The 26,850-nt window shown below is 36.9% G+C and overlaps 1 protein-coding gene and 1 non-coding gene across 2 annotated transcripts in view; one reads left to right on the forward strand and one right to left on the reverse strand.

The window, feature by feature from the left end:
* LOC129746177 (NADPH oxidase 5) overlaps positions 1 to 26,850 on the forward strand; it is a 357,046-nt gene that overhangs the window by 68,120 nt on the left and 262,076 nt on the right. The gene's annotated exons all lie outside the window — the stretch shown is intronic.
* Positions 311 to 382, reverse strand: Trnam-cau (transfer RNA methionine (anticodon CAU)). The gene has a single exon. It is a non-coding gene; the product is annotated as a tRNA-Met (tRNA).

Raw genomic sequence — 26,850 nt, forward strand, 5'->3', positions numbered from 1 at the left:
AATTTTCACAATTTTGACAATTTTGTCAATTTTGACAATTTTCACAATTTTGAAAATTTCGACTATTTTGACAATTTTGACAATTTTGACATTTTTTACAATTTTGTCAATTTTGTCGTTTTTGTCATTTTTGACAATTTCGTTTATTTGTGTGCGTTGTCTTTTATTTCAATTTCAACAATGATGAGATCGGCAATTTGATTTTCATTCTTTCAAGGATATTGGATTTTATTTTCTAAAGTCAACTGAAAATAATGGAATTCGAAAATGGCACACGGTTGTTAAATTTGTCATGCGAAAAAAAAATCGATAGCAGAACGTAGTTTCGATCTACGGACCTCTGGGTTATGGGCCCAGCACGCTTCCACTGCGCCATTCTGCTCTGTGTGTAATTACGATTGTAAAGTTATTTTTCCGATATCCGACTTACCAAGAGCACCTATTTTTCCTCTATCCAGTGGTAAAATCTCTTGATCGGCATTCGGCACTCAAGAGGGGCTACGGAATGTTTTTTTTTTTGCTTTTTGAAAAGTACCTGCACTTCGGTCGGGCTTTTGATTCCCCTTTGATAACAATCGGAGTTATCGTTTGGCACCTCGTAAAATGTGGCATTTTGCAGTGCTATAAAATCGGGCCCGTCTTCACTTACTCTCTCTCTCACCCTCTGAGATGGGTTTCGATTCGGATATCGCATTCGGCGACAAGTTTGTCGTCGTCGTCGGTAATGATCTTCCATAAAACAAGACTTTATTTATTAAATGAGAGAAATCAAACTAATAAAACTTCACTCTCAGCACAAAGTGATGATGATCTTCGAGGGACTTCGAGGCTTTTTTTGGCTTTTGATTTTCGGATTTTTCCTTGCAACTCTCGTTCTCAGACATTGACCAAGGATCACAAAAGAGATAAATATTTTTATACCATCCATTTGGGTTGTAATTTTAGCAGACGACAGACACGGTCAAAGTGTTGAATGTCGTTTTATTTTCTGTTGACGATCGCCGCGGTGCCGTGACTATCGACAATCGATCGGAAATTCATTACCTGCCCGAGGAAGTGTTCGGTTTTTTTTGCTGATCACTCGCCAAGTGCATCACAAGTGCAAAATGCTTACCAAATACTTCAGCTTGATTTTAATTTGCTTTCGGGATGAGATTTTTTAAATTATAAAATACAAAAAAAAACTGACATAAATGACAATATAGAAAATTTGTTTTCAAATGAAGTCACCAAGTCAATTAAGTTCAATCTTAGTAGATAATTTCCTCTCATTAATACCACAATTTTTGTCATGGCATTTTTTTCGTACCATACCCTCCTTAAATTAAAAAAAAAACAATTCAGAAAAAAACAAAGAGGAAGGTTTTTGGGTGGTCCTTACACCATTATTATCTGGGAATTTGACTGTAGCCTTCCTTTTTTTGCTCGCACAAAATCTCCTGACAAATTTGGGCATTTACGGTGTGGTTGATGGGTCTCAAAAAGTTGTCATAAAAATCGACTCAATTCGGCGGCGTTGTGAGTTGTCACCTTTTTTGTTTCTGGCCAATTTTTTGTCCAACTGATTTCTACTGATTCCTTGTGCTTGCCGCCTGGTTTTGTTTTCCCCCTCATTCAGTGCAAAAGACCGATAAAGCCGCAACCGGTGGACAAACCGGATCGATTCGGAATCACAACTCCGGGGAGGTTTGGCGGTTTTTTTTTCATTTCTCGACATTGAAGTTGACGGGTTTACGATATTTATGTTCCCATTCACGGATCAGAAAACCTACCAATGAAAAAAAAAAAAACCAACCGAAAACGAAAGTATGTTTGGCCATTTGATAGTTGGCATTAATATTGTTTCTGTTTTGTCTTTGAAGCTAAATATCAAATGATTGTGATAACTCCTGACTCTTTTGCGTCCTAAAAGCGAAAAGATTTATGGCCACTTTTAGTCCTTCGGCGTCAATGGTTGGGGGCAGATCATAAATTATTTCCACTGGAGTATCTAAACTTTCATTTTTTTTAAGAATCAAACACCTGACAGGCGTTTTAATCAGAATGGCCTCGGAACGGAAAGATTTGTTTAAATTCCCGGATTTACCAATAAAAACTGAAAACTTCTTCCACGATATATACTTTTGCTTATTTCGTAGAATTTTATTATTTTATTTCAGCTAAGCCTTAATATAACTTACAAATGTATACATTGTACATGAAACTTATTATTTTTTTCTCTCTTTTTCAGGTGAGTTGAACATTTTAACTTTCTTATCAGGACTAATTGCAGTATCTAAGGTAACTAGTTGAAATAAAAACCGTAAAATTCGCACAATATCATCTTATGCCATTGATTGTATTAAACCTTTACTAGGAGATGCCCATCATAATGTCTCCACAGTGAAAAATTTTATCCTGCAACTAGAAAAAAATCATCATTTTTTCATGCAACACAACATTCACGAAGTATTTTATAGCTTTACCACAGAGAACAGACGTACAACCTCAAACAAAAAATCTTAAAAAAGTGTGTAAAATTTCAAATGCTGACATCCGAAAAATACGTTAGAAATTGACTTGAAACAGTGCTACCTATTGCGAATTTAAGTTGACCACTGTTTGATCCGAACCTCCTTTAAAATGATCAAGTTAACGCGATGGTTTCTTGTTTGCGCGAAGAGCATGTAAAATGCAGCATTGATAAGCTAAAAATTACATACGCCTGTATTCATAAATGAACCAAATAAATGACTCAGTGTACCCTCTGATGACAGGGCTAGAAGTTGGTCACTTTTTACTAATTTGTCACTTTTTTTCAGATTGGTTACTCAGATGTTGCGTATTTTGAAATTTGGTCACTAAACTCACATTTTTCAATAATTACTTTAAATATTTATTAGCTTTAACACTCGTTTAACGTCACAATTTGACGTGTTCCGTTTTTTTCTTTCGTTTGTGGAAACTTCACACAATCTAAAATGGATAAATCATTTAGATCCAGTAAGGAGGTTGATTGTTTTGCCTTGATGTATGGCTAAAACTTGAACATTTTCTGATTAAAAAATAAAATGAATTTAAACAAAAATAGGTTTGTTCTTCCGTAAACCTATTGTTAACAATTGCTAAATACGAAGCACATCTGCGCAACGTCAATGCTGTGAACTTCGCAAAACAACAAGCATTATGAAAACTTATGTATGAATATGTCATATACTATGATGAAAACGAGTGCTGTATCGGAAAAATGCAAGAAGTATGAGAACTTTTAAAAATGCTATTAATGCTTGTTGCGTGAGCGACAGACAGAGGAATAGAATTTTCTGATTTGTTAAAACGACCTTTATTCAACAATATGTATGTTTATTTGGTGGCGTTAATAAATTCCTTCAGAGAAAATTACAAAGAAAATTCCTACATTAATAGTCACATAGTTCATGGTTTCTTTTGGTTCGAATCGTTTTTATAGTTAAGTGAAATAAATGACTTATGTTTAGTTTCCTTCTGCCTAATCTGTGCTCGCAACTTTGGTAGCACGTGTTTCGTATGCTTTCGTGCAGCACGTGAGCTGGGAAGATTAGTTTAGGTTAGGTTACAATTTATCTATGCTACTGTATAAATTTACCTGATTGGTAGTACATATTATAATTATTGTCTAACGAATGTTTCTACCACTCACAACTGCTTGTAACTACTATCTTACTAAATTAGGAAAAATTAGGATTTGTTAGCAATACAATTCACTAGCACACTTGCTCTGCTTCTGATTTTTCGTTTCTAAAGACCTGCGGTTACTTTGATCACATTTCGTGATTCAAATTCTGATTGACGGCAAGTGGTAAGGTGGCTATTAGTGAAAGGTGCTTCACTCCGGATGGTTGTGACAATGCTCTTTGTTGAATTGAATGTGAGGTAAACTTGCGTAAAGTGACTCAACTGAATCGAAAACATCAGTTAATTTATTTCCAAGTTTGTATATTTATAGACATTATCCATTGAAAGATAGCTTGGTATCAATTGATGATTTCAAAACATATTTCAGTTGTCTCTCCATCTTTTTTAAGGTTGGCTCATGAATTTTCTACAATATTCTGAGGAACTTCTGAAATTTTTCCAAAAAATTTTTAGACGCTTTTGTCAAAGTTTACGAGGCATTCTAAAACTTCATAAAACCTTTTATTTTTTTTTAAATTTTTCTCAAAATTCTGCTTGATGTTTCATTATTGTTAGCAAATGTTCTTTGAGTTAGTTTTGAAATAAAAAATTATGTTCTACGTAGAAAATTATTCTAGTGAAATTTCTGCGATATTTTGTTTGAAAACCTGGAACCTTTCGTTATTTTTGTACTTTACTTCTGTAAGACATTTGTCAATCTTCTGTCACCATACTGTTGCAAAGCTATTTCAATCTTGCATCAATCTTACCCTACTCGCATAACAGTCCCATATAAAAAAAACGAGCCAGCGAAAAAATGAGCTTTTTCTGTTATGGAATATATTTTTGAATTATGACCACAACTTTCAGCATAAACAAAAATCGTTTGTTGGAATGTTTTCTAGGTTGTCATAATAAACCGTAGGGCATCATAAAATTTCCGAGATTGGGCTTTTTTTTACTACCCGGAGCCAGGGTTGTCAACTGTTTTTGGAAAATGTCTGGAAGATTTTGAAAAAATTGCTGGAAATGTTTGGAAATGTCTAGATTGCCAACTTTTGAAGCTGCTGAATTTTTGTTTTGGTCGCCAGATGCCAGTGTTACAGATAGCCACTAATTGTATGTCTCTGTCATTATCAGTTACTTTTTCTGCCTTACTCTCAATTTAACATACATCTTCGAAGCATTTGCCTTTATTAATTTTTATCATTTCCTGCCATATTATACCTTGGCCATTTTGAATTTTAGTTTCTTAGAACAATTTCAGTTCTAACCCAAAAGTCTGGAATTGTCTGGAAGAAATGTCAAAAGTCTTGAAGTCTGGAAACCTGAAAAATGTCTGGCAGACAAAATCTGGTAAGTTGACAACACTGCCCGGAGCACCTTTTTATCCGTTATGGGACTGTTGTGCGGGTTTATACGAAACTTTTTTCAAATCTACTCGCATAACAGTCCCATCCCGAATATATTTTTATCTACCATTGTACCTTTTTTCCTTGGATTTAATTATTTCTGTAATCAACTATAAAAACTTACTTCTGGGGAAAAATCTTAAGTTCCTCGCCGTAAGATGTATCTTTTTTGTGTATAATTGTATTTGGTAGTGTTTTTTTAGGCAGTCATTCCTTCCATCTTTGTAGCCAGTCAAAGACTATTTTTGAATATTTTGTCATCAACTAAATAAAATCTTCTTTAGAAATGACTTAGACTATCAACCTAAGGTTTTTATCAAAAATAAACCTTAAAAATTAACTAAGTTCATGATAATTCATATATGGGACTCTTATGCGGGTATATTTCATATAGGACAGTCAGGAGTTGAATTTTTTTTCGAAATTTCTCGAACAAACTATCTTTTTTATTGTTTTATATTGAAGTCCTATGTCAAAAAGGACAAACTGTAAGGTTAGATGAAAAATGACGAAAAGGCGAATAGGACTGTTATGTGAGTAGGGGCAGCAAAGTGTTGTCACATTTTTTGAGGATCTTCCAATTTTTACGTCATAACTTTCTTTATTAATCTGTCATTTTTTTTTCAATGTTGAGCCAATCTTAACTTAACTCCGAGTCTTTTTGTGGGTTTGTAGGTCGGTTTTTGTAGGTAGGTTTTATTTGTGGGTAAACTTGAAATATCTATCGAACTCAGTTGTCGTAGTCCTTCGGGGACGATCCTTTAGTTCTCTCCTACTGGTGTTTCAGAACTTCAGGATTCAGTAGTCGCTATTCCTAAATCATCAAAACTCATTTAGGTAAAATGTTCTTTTTTGTCCAAAATATGCCTTTCTATAAGTGGGCCAAGAGCCTTTAAAAAACTTTTTTTCAACAAGCAAAATTGTCTTGGAGTCGTTCTGTAGGAATTTTTTTAAAATCGCTATTGAGCTCGTTTTTGACTTGATCTGGTCACTACTTTTACCCTAATTTGATTTGAAAGTAACTATTTTGCCCTACTTTTTTGTCTCATGATCGCTTCTAGCCCTGGATGATGAACAGGCTCTTCTTGTATTTTTCGCGGTTTACTCGGTTCTGGGGCCGCCTCGATAAGATTTAAAGTTGTACCTACTTAAATCCACAAGAATTCCCACAAAAACTCGCATATACGCGTAACATCTGACTAATCTGACACGGCTCAATGATTAAGGTGACTTGGTGCAGTCAGATGACGGCGATATCTGACTTCAAATGCCACATCATGCCAGCAGGAGCCCCGGTTAGACTTATCTCTGTATATCGTACTCTTGGGACCGCTGCTGATTGGATGATCTGCCGAACCTTACCGAGTGACATCAGGGCTAACCAATCTAAAATTCAATTTTCAAACCAAACAGCGCCACCGACTTTCATCGATTTCGTTCACTTGTTTTTTTTTCTGTGACGGACCGGTCGTGCGGTGGAAATCGGTTAGATTGTTTTTGTTTACTTTTTTCCCCCGTTGGTTGCCCGGACGGTTAGTTTCGTCGTGACACGTGAATTCACAGGACATCTACTTCACCTCCCATACATCGGTGCGAAGGGTCGGTCCAATTGGTCCAGTTCGGTTGGTCGACGGAATCACGTTTCGTTGTTTGATTGACAGTGATGACGGTCTGATGAAGGTTCATGCGGTGCATCTTGTTACCGTGTCTTGGAGGTTATCAGAAGGAAGGCCAATGACGGATGCCGGGTGATGGGTTTTTCGATGGTCTTTTTGTTGACGAACTGCATTCGGGACCTGGATGGTTCCACTGGTTCAAATAGATTGAAAACCTGAAATTCCGCTGACCTCACTTAATTTTTTTTATTAAGTCTAACATGTCTAACCAGCTTTGAAAACGCTGCTGATATCCATTCCAAATATGAACCTGTTGTTGTGGGTGGTGGTTGATATTTTGTATGGAGTTCTGGTGAGTGATAGAAATTTGCACTGATATGAGGGTGTGATTGCGGTTTGAGTTTAAAAAAAACTAACTAGAAGTACTCTTTTTCGGATAACCTTATTGTAGAGGTTTTACCTCTCCTAGTTCTTAAACTAAGGCTGTTCAAACGTGGGAAAAAAATAAAAAAACCAACTTTTCGTTGCTGAATTTCACTCAATTGTTCGTAATTGTAACGTTGTTAGTGTTAGTGTCGTATCCGTTGCTAGCGACACTTCCTCTATACTCGTGTATCATGCGTGAAAACGATCGATTATCATCCCTGTTATCGATCTTTTGAAATCTGGTTCCACAAAGTGCTTAAAATCATCGCGTGAATCTCTTGGTTGTTCTTCAAAAGTTAAGATCTTCGGAAGCCTCCGGAACGATCAGCCGACAAAGGCTCCCAAAGGTATCCTAAAAACGCAACGATCAACCCAGTTGTACACTGTTGCATGTAGTCGCCAGGCGGCGGTCACTTCCAAGATTCCAATTTGCTGCCTCCGCCGTTGGAGAAAAACGCGACAAGCTTCCGAAGCGAGGTGATAATTTATTATTTCACACGGTGCCAAAAAAGGTGCGAAAATTAGCGCTTGATATAGAGGTACACATGGCACAAGCGACCAGCCACGCGTAACATCGTCGTTATAAAACGGGTGAATTCAATTGCACGGAAGCCTCTGGAGCTGATAAATTTAAACATTCGTGCATTTTTATAACTGGGGCAGTTCCTTGATTGGGAAATAAAATTGCTGCTGCTTGTTGGAAGCGGTGGTGAAAAATTGCTACCAAATTGGGCGACAGCGATAGGTCGATTGTCCCATGGAGTGAGACGCCAATTTTGACACGCAAAATCGTGGCAAAGGTTATGAGGATGTAATTTGTTTTTTATTTTTAAGTTTGAGTATCTTTATTTTTGTTTGGGAGACAACTAGTTCAACATTTCTGAACCATAGGCGCCTGTAGGGCATTTTTTATTCCACTAGCGTCATCACTACACCCATAGGAGAGTTTGCAAAACCGAATGCCTTTTAAGCAAATCTCTGTGCCGAAAAGTATAGTGTATAAAAAATGTAATGATTGGAGAAGCACTACTGGCATGAAGAAAAAAGCTCCCAAGCAAAATAATGCATGACCACTACATTCAAGCGGAACAAGAAAAAAATTTATGAAATTTTCTTCCTATTGGATAACTCATCCCAAAAAAAATAGCGAGAATCGAACTCACTGCAACATCTCATCTTGGCTTGCTAGTCCGATGTCTTACCCAATGCACCATCTGAGTGGTTTAATGTCATAGTCCTTCTGCCACTGCCGATTACCAAAAAACGCTCTGCATTTGACCGTCTGCTGTTTGGTCGGAGATTTAGTTCATCCTCCTTTGTCTTTGAAGGGGAAGCTCGTCTTGCTCATCTTGGCTGGTGGTTTCTTGCCGACAGTTGGAAATCGAGGGGCAATGGATTTTTTTATGTCTCGTGAGACCAACATCTTTTTGCTAAGTTTTATTCCTGAGATTTAAGCATTTTTGGCCTTGAGGACATTGGAGATGAAACCTCAATTCTGAGAAAAAAGCTTAAATCTGAGAGATGTGCTCTACACGGATATAAGAGAACTGCTTGGACCATGAGAAACATAGTACACAGCGTTCGGTACATCATTCGACAATATCCTTGCTGGCTTCCAGCCTCCAGCTTGTGGTAGGATATTGAATGTGTATTATTTGGTTTCTTTTAGATATAAACAATGCTGTTGCGCTGTGAGGAAAACGCCAGTTATTAGAATGCTAGTTAATGCCGGTCCGGCATAGGATCTTATACCGATAATTCCACCTCGAAGGAAGTTCATTATTGGAGTAGGGTCTGATTAGTGGGCGCAGGTTAAAAAATCATTAAAAACGCCAAACTAAATTTAGAAAGCAATATGCCCCTTTGAACTTCGTGCACAGAAAAATAAGCTGCGTAAAACTACGATCTGCTTTATTTGAAAGTTAATTTTGGAAAGGAATATTTTGAGCACTGCATGCTATATCTATACCTACTCTGTAAATAGCACTCGGGCCGCTCGAGCGATACGCAACCCATGAAGACAAACTGAGTTTTCTGTAGGGGAGAGGCGGGCTATATGCGCATATTAAGGAAAACACTCATTTTCTCCCATATTCCGATAGATAGGAGCCTGAAAACTATATGCACATGAGCGGACATCTGTTTTCTATAAGTAAGAGCAATTTTTTTGTTAAAATCTCTCACAGTTTTTGTGAAAATAATTTTATAATAAAAGAAGTCAAAGTAGCCGATTTCCGAAACCGGCGGGCTAAATGCGCATATTTATGTTTTAAGCTATATTTCATTTACACTTGCAATATTTTGAAATTATTTAACTGAAAATGGTAGAAACGGATGTTAAGCATACGTCAAGGCTGAAATTTCGGTGAAATTTTTTACATCACTAGTTCTTTTGCATGAAACATAGTTAAGTATGCCATATAACCATATTTCATGGTAATATTTTGTTCATATTGTATTTCTATCGGATCAGTATGAAGTTCTTCTTTTTTCGCTGTAAGATCAAAATTTGAGCGTAGATTTAATGTTTAAATGATAGAAAGTAAAAAATTTATAAGAATAATCTATTTTTCTTGATATAGGCATTTAACCTGCCTCGATATGGGCATTCAGAACCTGTCTCTTATTCCAATATCTTATCATCTACAACTTTGCCAAAAGCTTCAATTTGTTGAATATCCGATTTCCAGATGAATAAGAAAGAAAAACCATGAAAATTTTTGTGCACAGAATCTGCACGCACAATAATTAAAGTTCAATATATTATAACAAAAGTGACAAAAATCTAGTTTGAATTTTTAAATTTTTTCGATTTTATATAACAATTTAATTTTTTCATGCCATGTGTTAAAAGCGTATTACCCTCAAACTGCACTGATTAGATATGATGAATTTCTAGCCATATCGTCAATCGGCTGTATGCGCATATTACCCAACATGCGCATTTAGGAACACTTCCCCCTAAAGCTTCTCTTTCGCCCAAGTGCGAACGAATTTATCTGCACCGAGAACGCACTTCATCAGTTTGCTTGCTTCTCTTGCCCACGCTTGGTCGCTCTGGAGGTAACTGAGAATTTTTTTAAGATTCTCCGTTTGGGAAGAGCACAGCGAAAAAAATACACGCTCTTACTCTGAACGGGCAAATCTGAGGAGCGATGCCAAGCATGACGAACGAAATTTTTGTTTAAATGACTATATTTATTTACCACTTCATATATTTACAAGTTGAAAGAAAAACATTGAATTGCATTTAATGTGAAAAAAAGCTGATTTAATAGGCTTGTGAATTGTAGCCCTATTACAAATAACAGAAAATAACAAAAAAATGTTACAATTTAATATACTGAATCACTAAACCATCGTTAAAGAGAGGAGCAGAAAAAAGCATAGAAAAATCAGCAAAAGCAGCGAAATGTAGCATTTATATGGTTTCTTTAAATTTGCTTCCACGAACGAAATTCTCTCCTGTCGTTCGTGTTCAAGAAAAACCTTCCTAAGAGAAGATGTGATGGTGTGCATCGTCCGCGTCACCGTGTCGTTTTCCCCTGCTCAGAGCAATCTACACACTTAATCTTTCCTCCGGTGATCGGAACGATTTCGTTCTGTATTTTCAACAGCTGAAATTACAGGACAAGTCTCGGGACAGAAAAAGTATTCAGAAAAACAACTGTCTGATTGACCTGCAGGCTCTGAAAAATGTTTTCCTGTAATTTGCGGGAGTTTTAGCAAATTTCTGTGAGTTCGAAACGGGTTTCTTCTGTAATTGCAAGTGAATTCTACTGCCTTTTCCCCTGGTTCCTCATACTTTTTATTTTTCATTTAACCCAAATGCATTGATTCAGAAAAAAGAAACACAATTGTCGTTTGAATAAACTTAATATATTTCAAGCGTTTTTCACATTACACTTTTTTGCACTTTTTCATTTAAACATAGACGAAAACGCTTCTCTGTTAATAAAAGAAAAAAAAAGATTTATTTTAAAATTAAACCTACTGGATGACTGCGAAACTTACCTACGCTCCGTGTATAGCATTCAAATCCTTGCGTTCCTAGTCAGGTTCTATCGGCCTAACACACACAAATGTTTCCAAGTCGTATTGAAAAAAATCCTGTCTGTGAAACGACAATTGGTAGCTTTAATTGAGTCGAGAGATATTTTGATCGACGAACAGTCTGGATTCAGGAAGAAACATTCGACGAAGACTGCAGTAAATTTGTTATTACGTAACTAAATGGTTACATTGAAAAAGGCAACTACACAGTCGCCAGAAGAGCCTTCGAAAAAATTGATCGAATGAAGCTATTGGAAGTTTTAGTAAGAATTGGGTTAAACGGCGCAGCCTTAAGTGGTTTCAAAGTTATTTAGGACTAAGTTTAGTTCTGCCTACTCGCAGTACAGAGAGAATAAATTGAGAGTTCCGCAAGGCAGTGTCTTGGGACCAATTTTGTTTATTCTATACACAAACGACTTGAAAATTTGTTTGCGAGGCGGTCACCTTAAATTGTTTGCAGATGATTCAGTGTTCTATTGGACTGGTGATAACTTGGACCTTATGATGCAAAAAGCAAATGCCGATTTAGAAAACATTACTGAGTTTTTGATACAAAGAAAATTGTGTCTGAATCTCGACAAAACCAACTGGATGATAATTGGAAATCGCAAAATTGTTGATTGTCCAAGCTTACTGATTGATGGATGTGTAATTGAAAGAGTGTGCCAGACAATTTTGTTTATTCTATACACAAACGACTTGAAAATTTGTTTGCGAGGCGGTCACCTTAAATTGTTTGCAGATGATTCAGTGTTCTATTGGACTGGTGATAACTTGGACCTTATGATGCAAAAAGCAAATGCCGATTTAGAAAACATTACTGAGTTTTTGATACAAAGAAAATTGTGTCTGAATCTCGACAAAACCAACTGGATGATAATTGGAAATCGCAAAATTGTTGATTGTCCAAGCTTACTGATTGATGGATGTGTAATTGAAAGAGTGTGCCAGACAAAATATCTTGGAATTCAAGTCGATGAAAAGCTAAACTTCATTGATCATGTAGACAACACTATCAAGGAAATAGCAATTAAATATGATGTTCTTTGCCGAATAAACAGATTTTTGACTTTCTGGTCAAAATTATTTATATGACGTCAGTTATTATGCCGCATTTTCAATACCTACCGCTCCACAATTTTACTCACGCTTCAGACTCGCAAATCAAGCGAATTCAGAGGATCCAGAACAAACCTTTTTAATTTCATGTTGGCTTCTGATAGCGAAATTAGACTTCTACTCGTTTAGCTCTTTCACCAAATACCCATAATGTGGGAGTTTCCTGCGGTTTTCTGTGATTAACTGCATTTTAAAGTTAATTGGAAGCCGCCATCTTGGATTTCAAGATAGCGTCAGTTATCAAAATTTGACTTCTTCTAGTTTAGCCCTTTTCCCAATACCTGTATTGTGGGGGCTTCATGCTACTTTTAAACATTTACAGCATCCAAAGTAGAGCGGAAGCCGCCATCTTAGATTTCAAGATGGCGTCAGAAAAAACTCGACTTCTTCTAGTTTAGCCCTTTCATCCAATTATAGTGGCGGTTTGATGCAATTTTTTTGTCATTCACAGCATTAAATTTATCGGCCTTAAAGTGATGTCCTTTTTAGTAGGGACTTCTTAAGATTATGAAATATTATAGATGGATAGAACGTTAGATGAAATGAAGGATGATGAAAATGAGCGGGTAGAATTTATTTTGAAGCATTATCATCACATATCTAATTTTTGTTTTGCACGGGAAAACTTCTATGAAGCGGTAGATACAAATAGATTTGCATCTACCATCACACATTAGTAGGCCAAGCGTGGTTCGTCCCACAAGCGGAAAAACTTGTCGTACGAAGAACAAAAAGATCATATGATGATGGCATCTATAAAATTTCATAATCTTAAGATGTCCCTTCTAAAAAGGACATCACTTTTCACCGATAAGGCCGATACATTAAAGTAACGAACATAAATTACGGTGATAAATCTCTTCACAAAATTACAGTATTAAAGTTCAGCTAAAGTCGCCATCTTGGATTTCAGGATGACGTCAGAAAGCAAAAGTCGACTTCTACGTGTTTAGCCCTTTCACCCAATACCAATATTGTTGGGGTTTCATGCTATTTTAAGTCATTTACAACACTTCAATGTTCAGCGAAAGCCGCCATCTTGGATTTCAAGATGACGTCAGACAACGAAATTCGATTTCAACTTACTATTTATTCCACTGGTCATTCACAAACAATCTCTTTTCATTTAAAAAGTCTGTCCTCATTTACTGTACATTCAAATGATTAACAACTCAGGAATAAGAAACTCACTCTAAGCGTGTAATTGATTGGCTTGCGAAAAAAAGAAAGGCAAAAAGATGTGACGACGAATACATGATCCTCAAACGCAAAAAAGGTACCTTCTTTGCTGGTATTTGGTCGTGTTCCAATATTCATTTTCGCAAATCAGCTGAGTCGACTATCGGTTTACTTTTATTGTCTGACCCCACGGGTGGAAAACCAAAAAAAAAAAAAAAAATAAAAAAAGGGGTTAAAAGTCAAATTGGTCTGATTCAATCACCGTTCAGTAAACAGGTACAAAATTTTCTAATTAGAATAATCATAATTAAAACTTTTTTTAAGTCTTAGAGCAGGCATGTCAAACTCGTTTAGGTGTGCGGGCCGCATTAAAAATTTTCTATGACGTAGAGGGCCGCACCCAAAATCAGTTGAATCGGTACATTCAGCTTTAGTTTTTTTGCAGTAATATTTTACATAAAAATCAGTGATGTTTTTTTTGTGACATTTTAAGACGAGGCTACGCGGGCCGCATTGACCGAGGGCGCGGGCCGCATGCGGCCCGCGAACCCCCAGTTTGACATGCCTGTCTTAGAGAGATGTGCATTTGAAAGATGAACAAGTTTACTAAACTGAGAATGTCTCATCTGTGAAACAAGAGTTTTAATGATTTTGTTTGGATCAAGCACGAGTTTTTATCATAAATGATTTCAACTCTTTTAAAAAAGTGCTCAGTTTTCTGTCAAAAGGTAAAAAAGAATGCTGCAAAAACGCTGCAGCGAATTCCTATTTGCCTGACCTAGGTCTGACCGTCTATTACAGATCTGTCATAACAGTTTTGTCAAGTCAGCTGGTAACATTCTAGTTACATAATTAAGTTTGACTTCTCACTACACCTTCACATACGTATGTACAATTGATATCTTAGTCACTCGAAGGTGGCATTCCAAGGAATGATTGCGCGCTCGCTTAATACGCTGTGTCATGTTTAGTTTTTCTCCGATGTCATTCGGAATTATTGTGATGATCTACATACATATGTACATAAGGGGGCAAACTTGCTTGAACAGTCATTTTTCTAGATTTTTTTCACTTCTTTATTTCGTTCCCTTACTTTGAATTGAAAGTGAGGTTAGGCAAAAAAAATATAAATTAAGGATTAAAAAGAGGCGGTTGTGAGAGGTCATTAAAATAAGTGATAGCACGCTCGGTGCCTTTCTAAGAATCGGCTCGGTATGTCACTGATAAAAAACGAAAAAACCTCAACTTAACTCATGTAATGCATAACCATTTTTCATGGGAGTTCGCGAAGCATAAAAAAGACTATCATTCCAGCAACTCCCTGAGCAATCACTTCATTTGGTAGCAGCAGAATGATGGTGACTATCAACGGATTTTTTTTGTTTTGCATACCGTCTTTCAAGATTGTGTGCCACTGAAATTCATCATGTCAGACGGTGGCTCGGCGGCGGCGTGTCGTTGGTGGGAAGGCAAAACCTCCAAGAATTTAAATAAACAAAGCGCAAACCGTTCATTAAAGTTAAAACATTCAGGGTTGATCTCGGTGGCTCGATCTCGTGAAGCTGGAAGCTGGATGTTTCATCGATTTCTCCGGACAGGTTGACGAAGATGGATAAACGGCTATTATGTATACGAACAGTGTCCTCAAATATTCGAAGATTTATAAAACAAACTTTCCCAATTCCAATGTTACAAGTCAAATAACGACTGCTAAACGTATGTTAAAAACTTCAATCGAACGCGATTCTTTCACTCCCCGACGAACTTTCAAGATCCACAGCAGTTGATCGAACCAAAAAAAAGAAGATCTCTTCTACATGACACGAACACACGATTCAATTAGCCGAGATGTTAAGTTTTAAGGCACTCTCCCGGCGATGGCCCCAAAATAAACGGCCATTATTCAAGCGTGAGGAAAAACCATTCATTGATCATTCGCAAATATAGACCATATATGGAGGCGCACTTACGCCGCTGCGTCCGCGATTCGCCGGGAAGTTTTTCGTGAGTGGATACTTACCGAAGGCCTCCTGATTCGGCTTGATAATGACGGGCTTTTTGCAGCGTTTTCTGCAAGTGGAGCTGGGAAATGGCTCACAAGTTTAATGGGATTTCAATTATTTCGTCCGAAAGAGCAAACAATTCAATTAACCACAGTTTGGCAAAGGTGATGGCAAGAAAAACGATCGTTTAACCATCGAGAGAACTATTTCGCTCCTTCTTCTCGATCACCGGAGCAAAGACCATCGAAGACGACGACGGAAATCATAGCAGGAGATAAAAACCTCTTCTTTTCTACCGGAAGGCCGATTAAAAAATAAACAATCAGCAGCAGCAGCCTTAAAAATATGCGCTTCTAAGCCAATCGTCTTTTCCATCGGAAGTTCGAATAAAAACAGTCCCTCCGCTTTTTACTCCAGAGGAAAAATAAAAGCAGCCTTAAAAATCTGCGCTTTTCCAGTCTCTCCGTCTTTTTTTATTTAAACGGAGGAACAACCATCGGAGCAACATCCTTGAAAATCTGCTCGTTTTTATTGGAATCTCAATTCCAAATTTGCCTAAACATGAGTAAACCAATAACTGACTAGTGTTTTTTCATTTCTCTGCTTCTCTTCCAGTGTTCTCACATATTTGTGTTATTTATTTTCATAATTCGATAAATAATCGCAGCAGTAGTCCTGAAATCGGCGATTTTTAAGTCGCTTCGCGTTTCTGCCATTGAAAAACCTTCGAAGTAATCTTAAAAATCTGTACTTTTTTGCTGCTCCTTCTTGGTCATCGGAGACCATCAAAGACGACAACGCAGCAGCAGCCTTTAAAACCTGTTCTTTCCCACCGGAAGATCGATTTAAAATGAACAAGCAGTAGCAGCCTTAAAAATCTGCGCTTCTCTAGCCAATCCGTCTTTGTTGCCAGAAGGACGATTCAGAAACAAACAATCAGCAACCTCAGCCTTCAAAATCTGCGCATCTAAGTCAACCCGTCTTTTCCACCGGAAGTCCGATTTGAAACAGTCTCTCCGTGTAATTCTCCGGAGAAACAATCATGGCAGTAGCCTCAACAATCTGCGCATTTCCAGTCACTACGTCTTCTTATTTGACCGAAGGAAAAACAATCACAGCAGCAGTTCGTATATTTAATCTGCTCCTTTTTAGTCTCTTCGCCTTATTTACCGGAGTTGGAACCATGTCCAAACAATTCGAGCATAAGTTTTGCAAATTTGCGATTTCTAAATCACTTCGCCTTTCTACCAGAATAGAAATCATTGAAAAACGATCGCAGAAATCTTGAAAATCTGCACTTTTTTGCTGCTCCTTCTTGATCACCGAGGCCAAAACCATCGAAGACGATGGCGGAAATCATGAGAGCAGTCTTAAAAACCTGTTCTTTTCCACCGGGAGATCGATTTAAAAATGAACAAAAAGCAGTAGCAACCTTAAAAATCTGCGCTTCTCAGGTCATCCGTCTTTTTCACCAGAAAGACAATTCAAAAACAAACAATCAGCCTTCAACATCTGCGCTTCTCGTCTTTTCCACCGGAAGTCCGATTCAAAACAGTATCTCCGTTTTACTCTCCAAAGGAACAATCACAACAGCAGCCTTAAAAATCTGCTCCTTTTTAGTCTCTTCGTCTTATTTACCGGAGCCGGAACCATGTCCAAACAATGTGAGCATAAGTATTACAAATCTGTGCTCATCTTACCAACTACGCCATTGCACAGTGGTCCAGGACAGAACTTTATCGTGACAAGTCAATTACGGAAGTACTATAAGAGATAGCCAAATGATGGCTCCAGCAAAATGCTTATGAACAAATAGAGCTAAATTGTTTTCCACAAAGTTGTAGCCATTGAGTTTTGAGGCAACATCGTCCAAAACACCTTATACATATGACGATTTGTAAATGAGTGATGATTTTCATAAAGTTGAAATGTTGGAGTGTGTCGAAAAAACCGGAATTATGGCTCAGACTTTTGTGAACGAACTTATACAAGAAAAATGCCTTCTAAGCATTTGTATAAAATTTGTTCAGGATCGTCCCTGATGGCAGGATCGATAGCATCAGATATTTATTGTTTAAATAATAACCACACACATTCTCATACAACATTACAAAAAGTGGACTGTATTTTACCGAACTTAGAACTACAATACAATTTTGGACTTCCGACAACAATTATTCTGACACAAACTCTGGCCTCTATAGGCCTCTGGCTTGGCCGCTCAGGCCTCTGACTTGTTACCGTGATCCGTCTTCGCTGGTGGTTGGTTGGAAAAGAGACCGAACCTGGGGATAAATTTGTCTCGACCCTTTGAAAAACCCGAGACCCGAGGAAAACCCGAATGTTTTTGGCGCGCATTACATCCGTTAATGCGCGCAGCATCGCCATGTTGCTACTGGGCCATTTCTGGTGTTAGGGTGGTTCAACGGAGCTCCTTCGTTCCAGAACAAAATTATTATTCGCATATTTTTCTCTCAAAGAGTAAACTTGTATCTGGAGAAGTTCGTTAGTTATAAGGGATTTTTTTTTTATCAAAAACTTGTCCTTTTCGAACTGTCATATCTCGGATTGGTGCCTACCAAAATATTGTTTTATGATCGCATTATTTAAAACGAATATCAAATAATTGATTCTTTGATGAAAGATCCTTTGAAAAAGAACATCCTCATTTCTCGAGCAAAAGTTCGTTTTTTTTAATTTTTTTATTGCGTGAGTCCATAGCAATGCTTTAAAAAGCGATTTAGCACATTTAATCAAATTTAAAAAAAAATATTAAAAAATACTGAATTATTTTTGAATTTTAAAAAATTAAAAAAAAAGGAACTATTGCAATGAACTCAGGCAATAAAAAAAGATAAAAATTCGGCTTTAGCTAAAAAAACGGGGATGTTCTCTTTCAAAGGATCTTTGTGTTAATTTGTTATGAAAATTTACAAAATTTGCATTTTTTCTAGAGTTCAAAAAATTAGCTACCTCCAATAAATTCACAATCACTTTTTTGATATTTAAGCTAAATATTGCCACTATATAGTATTATTTTGGTTTGCACCTATCTAAGATATGGCAGCTCAATAAGCACAAGTTTTTGTTAAAAAATCTTATTTTTAACCGACGTCTCTAGATACAAATTTGCTCTCTTAGACAAAATATGCAAATATTAATTGCATACAAATGCTCAAAAGACGTTTTCCTTGCGTGAGTTCGTTCACAATATTTGAGCCAAAATACTACTACTTTTGACACATCCTTATGTTTTAACATTCCAAAAATCATAACTCATTTTCAGATCGCCATATGCGAAACATGCAAAAATGACACGCCCTAATATTTGATTTCAGATTATTAAGGCGCATGGTTTGATGAGTATTTTCCACGTCCGACCACTGAACATAGTCGTGAATTGACGATAATTCCGAATCTCAATAAGAAATTCGTCTCGTCTGCCACTAACAAAATTAAACCAATGACCTGTGTTCTCGTTTGCACTTTATTACTTCTCTTTCAGTGGTGCCACCTATTTGTTTTATTTTTTTCATAACTTAAAGCTTGTACATTAGACAAGTTCACTTTTCTGCTTTTTTTCGTAGATTACAGCCGGACTCATATGGGTTGATTCACATTTATCAAGTATTTCTGTCAAATTTGAGATATTTTGAACCAATCTGTGTTCTGCGTAATTAGTTTTTTGTGAAAAAAGTCAATTTTCCTTTAAAATTTTCTTATGAGAGTTCTAGCAAGCCCCTGTTAATTGATATGTTTTAGATAATCGTTCAAAATAAACCGAAAAAATTTTAAAAATCATAAAGACATCATAAAAATCATACAGAAATTTTCCATAGAAGTTGAAGGTTAAAAATCTACAGTAAATCCGGAAAAAAACATGTTTCGCAAAATCTTTTCTTATTAAGATACCCCTGTTTAAAAAGATGTTTATAATGTTCATATCGCCTGAAAAGGAGTAAAGTTATTCAAATATTCATGCATCAGTTTTCAAATCATAACAGTGTTCCTATTCAAGTTTTAGCTTCATGCAACCTGAGAAATGTGGCATCAAGAAGACTTGCATACAACTTGATTTTTTTTCTTCTTTTTTCTCAAGGGATTTTAAGCAACAATGGCATATTCATCCCGAGATACAACTTGATCAAAGTGTGCGCTTTTTTTAACTCCTGGTCATGGGGTACTAGATTGAATAAAATATCTTTGCTTGTGCACAAATTGGTGTGGAGAAAACTTGAATGAAAAACATTGTATCAATTCAAATTTGTTGCAAACATCTGTAAATAACTTGGCTGCTATAAATCCATTATATATATTTTTACATCAAAAGAAAGGTAATAAAATGAGCTAGCTTAGCAAAAAAGGTTTTGTGAAAAATATTTTTTTCTGATTTACTGCTGATTTTTTACTTTCAACTTGTAGGTTAAATGTCTGTTCAAGTTGGCTGTTCCTGATTTTTAAATTTTGTCGGTTTATTTTGAACGATTATCAAAAACAGATCCATAAATATGCTAATAATATCAACCACCTTGCATCTTAGAATTATCGTTTTATATGAACAGGGGCATGCTAGAACTCTCTTTGAAAAAAATCATAAAAAAATGACTTTTTTCACAAAAACTCATTGCGCAGAACAGAGATTAGTTCAATGAATCTCAAATTTGGCAGTAATATTTGAAAATGCATGAGAAACAACCCATTCGATTCCGGCTTTGATTTGCGAAAAAAAGCCGAAAAGTGAACTAGTCTATTGTCCATTCGTTAAATCATCTTTTCGATTTATGATAGATTCTTCTTGGTGATGTAATAAGAACTACTTTTAGTTCACGTTTCGGTTTACTTTTTTCTCAACCATCATCAGAACTGTTTGAATAGCGGAAAAAAAAAATTTAACCTACTTATTGTTTAAAAATTAAAAATGATTCCTCACATTGTAAGGAATCATTTTTTAATCAAAAATTAGTTTTAATTATTTCATTCTTTTGAATATAAGATATCTATAGTTAACCTAAACGTTAAACAAGCAGCAGTTATCATCAGGCTTCTTCGATTCTCTTGATTTTTGCTCACTTTTTCTCATTTGCTTGTCAAACGCCTAAGAGAAACATGCTTTCTCACACTTAAACCGATCAAGAAGCCCACGTTTTGTTGCAGAGCATTTCAAAAACGCAGTCACCCAATTTCATTCTCGAAGGGAGAAATGTTCATCAGCTTCTCAGTTACTGGCTGAGAAATCAACGACCGAACAGAGATGGACGCTTCGGTTGTGGTTTATTTCAGCACTTGCTGGGGCCAATGTTCCATAATTTCATATAAAAAGAGGACGGTTCAATCGCACATTAAAGCTGTCCACGTGATTTGGTGAAACGGCCAAATTTCATATGCGATTTGCATTTCTTTTTCTCTTAGGAGCGATGAGAAAAGTAAAACTATGCCCTTGCCTTCACTCAGCAATGCATTTCACTGATCACACGTAGCGCTGATGAGGTGTTTTCAGAGTCACAAACCAACAGTGCTCTTACAGTAGAAGAGTGATCATTCGTTAGAGAAAAAAATTCTCTTGGCTCTCTCAGCAGCAGATGATAAAATGCTCATTTAAAATCTCCTCACAATTATTAGGAGCGAGAAAGTTCACTGTCTCCTTTTGGGCAAGATGAGCAAAATGAAGCCTGGTTATCATGACATCATCGAGAAAAATCAACCAATCGAGAAGTTAAAAGGAACGGTGTCCCAAACACAGTTTATGCATTTTTTTCTCATCACAACAGTTTTTTAATCTGAATTTCGAGCCTATCAAAGCTATGAAGAACTACGAATTTAGACAGTAAATGCATTTTTATGCTGAAGTTTGCCAAAAATTTTCAATTAATTTTAAGGGTTTTTTTTTGAAGGATTTGATAGTTGTAAAAGGTTCAGTTCAAGTTTTTTCCTTCCTTCAAAATTGAGGTAGTCAAATTGTCCGGCTTTATTCGAAAGTTTCACAAAATTTCTGAAAAGTCCGGTCCGGCCCGGTAGCCAGAATTTCATCGGAAAAAGCCTCGAATTTATTCACTTTATTTGCCAAATCGTACAAAGTGTGTTGTAAAAAATTTTTATTGATGCGCCCAAAACGAAATTTTTCGAGCAAGTTTTATAAAAATAATTATAAAAGGTTTTTGGGAAGCTTAAAACACGATTTTAAATCTGCTGGTGAGTTTTTATGAAAAAAAAAATTTTTTCGACCAAATTTGCCCGGATATTGCCCAGATTTTTGGTCGACCATGTCGAAATCAAATGACCGTATTTTTTACCGAAATTGCCCGAATATGTGCCGGTAAAATTCTGGCCACCTTATTCTAAATGGTCCTAAGTCGAAATGAATCGCAGTCGAATGCCGGCGATTGTTAACGTGTTTTCCAATCCAATCCCATAATAATCGACCTGCTCTGTCATCGTTGGCTCGTGTCCTACACGGGAAAGTTGTGGTGGAACTGCGGCATAAAAAAAGTTTGAAGAAAGACTGAGGAGGAACGGTAGCATATTTGGGTCTCTGCCAGTCGAGTGTTGTGCCGATTCCGTCAAACTTTATATTTGTGCAATGAGATCCCTCTATTATGTGAAAACCCCAGTCGCTGGGGTGAGTCTTGGCAATCGGACGATAATTTTGGAAAGATTGGATTGATTTCCAATACTAATATAGGGCATATCACACGTTGCATACTTAAAGGCGATTAATGACAAAATTTCACATCCGAAATATGTATAAGGATGCATTCTATCAAAAATTGTTTTTTTTTTTCAAATATAAGGTGAGCATCACAGTGATACTCAACAGAATATTCGAAATCTTGAGGTAATGTATATTAAGTTTTTGTTACAGACACCCTAGCATTCCTTCGCAAAACTTCAGATTATTAGACCCTGGGCACTTGACTTGGCGTTCGCCTGTCAGGAGACTTGTATGGATGGATTCGCGTCGTATGAACATGGCAGGACTGCCTCGAGGGAGTTCCACTTTGGAGGTTTGGATTTGGTTTTTTTTTCGTTTGCACCGGTCCGTTTGCTTGCGTGTGGCGCACTTTATCGAATATTTTTTCTCCTTTCGATTTCGAAGCAAACCTACGCGTCGGCGCGTGCAAATCCAACTCATATTGGCAATACGCGTCATGTTCAATACTGGCCACCGCTGAGTTGATCGACTTATTGCCTCCCCCAGCGACTCCCCCGGCTCGAATCGAATAGTTGAAGCGGCCTAGCTCCAAATAATCTATGTACTCGATTCGCAACGGTTTACGCCTTCTTTTTAGATTTGGATTTTCTGTGTGAGCGCGCGCTTTTTTTTTATTTTGCCCTTCTCTCCGGTCCCAACTTGTCCAATTGACGCTCGATCGATCGAGGGAACGTAACTACTGAATCAAGAGCGGGGTCCCTCCTGATGATGTTTGGCTTACGCGTTTTAAGTAGATCCGCCTATTTTCGAGCCCGCGTTGATCCGTTTGCGCTGACAAGGTTTCATCAAATTGAATCGTTTAGAAGTACAAATGCTAGTAATTGAATCCCGCCAAGGTGCTCATTTATCATTTTTCAGCCAGAAGCAGCGATGCGGTAATCCTTCGATGAAGAAAAAAGGAACATGTAGAGAAATTTTAAACCGTAGTTCGCAGAATGTTTCCAGTGATCACATAGAATAGTTTCCGACGTAGAAATCCAGCTGATTTTTAATTCCAGTGTATCAAATCCCAACATCAATTTCCACCTCTCAGTTGCATCAGAGAATCAGCGAAAATTATAAACCCTAGAAGGTCGACTCTTATTGATCATAATTCGGCTGCACCCCGGTCTTAATACCCTAATAGCTACTGTGTAAAATTCCGTAATTAAACCGACACACATCTAATTTCCGTTCGATCGATATAATCTTCGGGGGCCGTGAAGCCCACAGTAGAAGTAAACGAAAAAGTTTAAAAAATTAGCATCATCATATGATTTGATTGCCTGGTCCGTTGGAAAGGAAATGAACCAAGAAAGAAAAAAAAACAGAACTACATGGAAACGAAAATTGTTCACCCCTGTAGATGTAGGTCGTGATGGAGTTAGACTTGTAAATCGGAAAAAAGTAACCTCCTGTGATGATCTTCAAAAGATCTTCAGAAGACATTAAAGCAATAGATCAGAATTCAAGATGACGTTGCCAAATTGATGAAAATACTTATTTCAGCGATGAATAAAGTTAAGACTACCGATTATGTTCCTCAATCACGCTTTAAGAACAATAATATGCGTTGATTTTTTTTTCTTGTTTCGATCTGCTCGATTGCGTTAGTCAAATGTCGCTTTAGTTTTTTAAGCTCACCTAACGACTTGTCATATTCGGTACTTAGATAAGTGAGTTGGAAATGTTCCAGTTGCATAATTGAGTTTGACTGTTCGCTACACCTCTATGAATATATACTGTACACAGCTTGGTCATTCGAAGGTGGCATTCCGCCGTCCAAAAAAGAATGAAATCGTCTGCTGGGCGATAATGAACCTCTTTCGTTATTAAATTTTGGAGAAACTTTGCCGGGTACTATATTAAATTTTTTTACAACTTTGAAACAAGTTTCAAGATTTTTCAATAAACATTGTCAAAGAAACAGCAAACTTAGTTAAACAATTCCAAATATCCCTTTTTTTGGGAATAGCTGTATCTTTGTTTCTAGTCTTTATAAAGACTTCAAATGTTGTAGAGCGTTTGCTGAATAGTTGAACTAGATTGTGTGAAAATTTCATGAAAAATATCAACCGAAAGAAAAATTGCAGCTTTTCAAAGTTGGAAGTGGGTGCGCAGCTTTACGCGATTTTATTCTTATTTGAACGTAACTGTATATTCGACCCACCAGTGGGTACGGGAAGTCTCGATCGCACATTCAAATATTATTCATTCTCAACTCATCAACAATATAATTGCAGTACAACCAAGGGGTCCATTACCACCGGCTTGGGTGGAACAGATTGGATTTATCTTACTCCCTTCCAACTGTTCGAAGTAATTAAAAAAAAAACTGGAAAGGTTCCGAAGGAACATATTCTTGATTCCAAACTTTTCTGAGACACTCCGGCTGGCTTGAACCCACAATCCATTGTACACCAGTTTTATTTATTTAATGTCTTCGAAGGATAATTTCGCACAGACTTATTGAGCTAAATATTGTCTTAACCTATTTTTGTACACTTGTTTTGAAATGCCAAAATAAAAAATGCTGACACACTCACTGAAGTAACGGTTGCACGTGTCCATTGGGTTGAAGTATCCATAGGTTGTTCGATGGGTGGGAATTCAAAGGAGCTGTTGAGTTCGAAGTTAGCGTGTAGGAGCGAATAGATGCACGCTCGAAATTTATTAACCAATTATCGTTAAAAAGTAACCATTGTCACACCTTTCCACGTTAAGTGATTTTTTGATTTTTTCCATAGAAGTCATTTTTTGACTTCTCTTGAGAATATGGTTACTTATTACCCGCAAGAAATTATTGCGGAGAAGTTGAAAAACGGTTAATTTTGAACCATATCGCAGAATGGAAGGAAAACAGGTTATTTTTTTTCGTTAAAGTACTAGAATTGGGATGATTTCAACTGGAAAAAGAAAAATGATGCGGGTTTTAAAGCAGCTTTAGGCACAATTCTCCCGTATGTTTGGATAACGTGACGCTATTAAGCCTACCCCCATTCTGATAGGATTGACGCGCCTTCTTCCATAGTAAAAATTAGTACACGAGCACCTCCTAAGAGGCCGTTCACATACCACGTGGACAACTTAGGGGGGGGAGGGGGGTATGGAAATGTCCACGCTTGTCCACGGAGAGGGGGGTAGGGGTTTGGGTCATGTCCACGTGGACATACTTACTTTCAAATTATTTTCTAAAGGTGAATGAATATTAAGATGTTTAAATCAAAATCTTAAAATGGCTTACCTTTCCAGTTAAAGTTTAAACAATAAGTAGCTACTTGGAAGAAATTGATTAATATGGTTTTTAATGAAGAAATTTAAATTTTTTAAATTTTTTTTTTCTATCAGAAAATTTTTATTCGGTTTTACAAAATCAGCCATTTCTATAACAAAAAGGCAATAAGTGTTGATTCCTAACTGTCAAATTATAGGTATTTAAAATAATAACTTTTTCAAATGTGTCCACGTGGACATCCGGGGAGGGGGGGAGGGGTTAGCCAAATGTCCACGCTTGTCCACGGAGGGGGAGGAGGGGGTCAAAAATCTCATTTTTCTGTCCACGTGGTATCTGAACGGCCCCTAAGTGTGAGCAGGAAAATCAATATCAACCGAGCCCGACTGGACTCGATTTAGCAGGAATCACAAGATCCTGTAGCGGATATAAATTTCCCCCACGACCGCTAGGAAAAGGAAAACGAATCTAACGGAAGTGATTTCATTTACAATGCATTTGAGAACATTCTGTAACGGTGAATTTCGACATTATAAAACATAATTCATGGTTTTAAAAAATAACAAAAAAAAATAACAGCGAACATTTTTTACCAGTTCTTGTGTGTTGCTCTTTAGCAAGAATTTGTCTAATTCTGGAAATTCCTTTGGTTTCCCCGTACCAGCCTCTATGTTTACCTCAATTGCATATCCAGTTCCTAAAATTACATTAATTTATTTTATAAATCAACAATTGTAAATGATTAGGTAAATTACTTACGGTACAATAAGCAGATGATCCGGTGCATACACAGTAAACGAAAATTACCGAGTTCGGTAATTTTTTTTACCGAAATCCTAACATGTGTAAATCGTTAAACTGCTCGGTAGTTTTTCGTTAAAAAATAAACGAACATCGGTAAATCGACCCTTCATTTACCGAGGTTCGTTTATTTTTTACCGAAAAAATTACCGAACAGTTTAACGATTTACACATGTTAGGATTTCGGTAAAAAAATTACCGAACTCGGTAATTTTCGTTTAGTGTGTAGGCTTTTAGTTTTGGATGACTTCGGTTGATTGGGATCTGAATTTGTTCACAACAAAGGATCGATTTGAGGTCTAAATGCGATTTTTAACGGTTCTATCGCGGTTTGGCAGGTATCTACTTCAAGTCGATAAGCCCAACGCTGCTTCACTGCTGCAGCAAAAAAAAACTTCTGCAGCAGATAAGCACTTCAATAAAACCTGCTGCTGTGTTCCATCCACTTCCAAACCCCATCCACTTAGATTAGCGTATGGGGTGAGTGACTTTAAAATCCATGAGCTTCTGCCAATAATATCGAATGACATTCTGCCGTTCGATTCCGGCATAAGCGGAATCTCAATGAGCTCATGTGGAAGGCTCAAATGGAACCGTTCTGCAGATCCTCACTTTTCTTGATGTCTCCTACATGGTCCAGTGAATAGGGGTGAAATCCAATAACGTTAGTTTTGCGAGTCATCTGTGG

This window comes from Uranotaenia lowii, chromosome 2 (genome assembly GCF_029784155.1).
Source record: "Uranotaenia lowii strain MFRU-FL chromosome 2, ASM2978415v1, whole genome shotgun sequence".
In the NCBI taxonomy this organism is placed as follows: Eukaryota; Metazoa; Arthropoda; class Insecta; order Diptera; family Culicidae; genus Uranotaenia; species Uranotaenia lowii.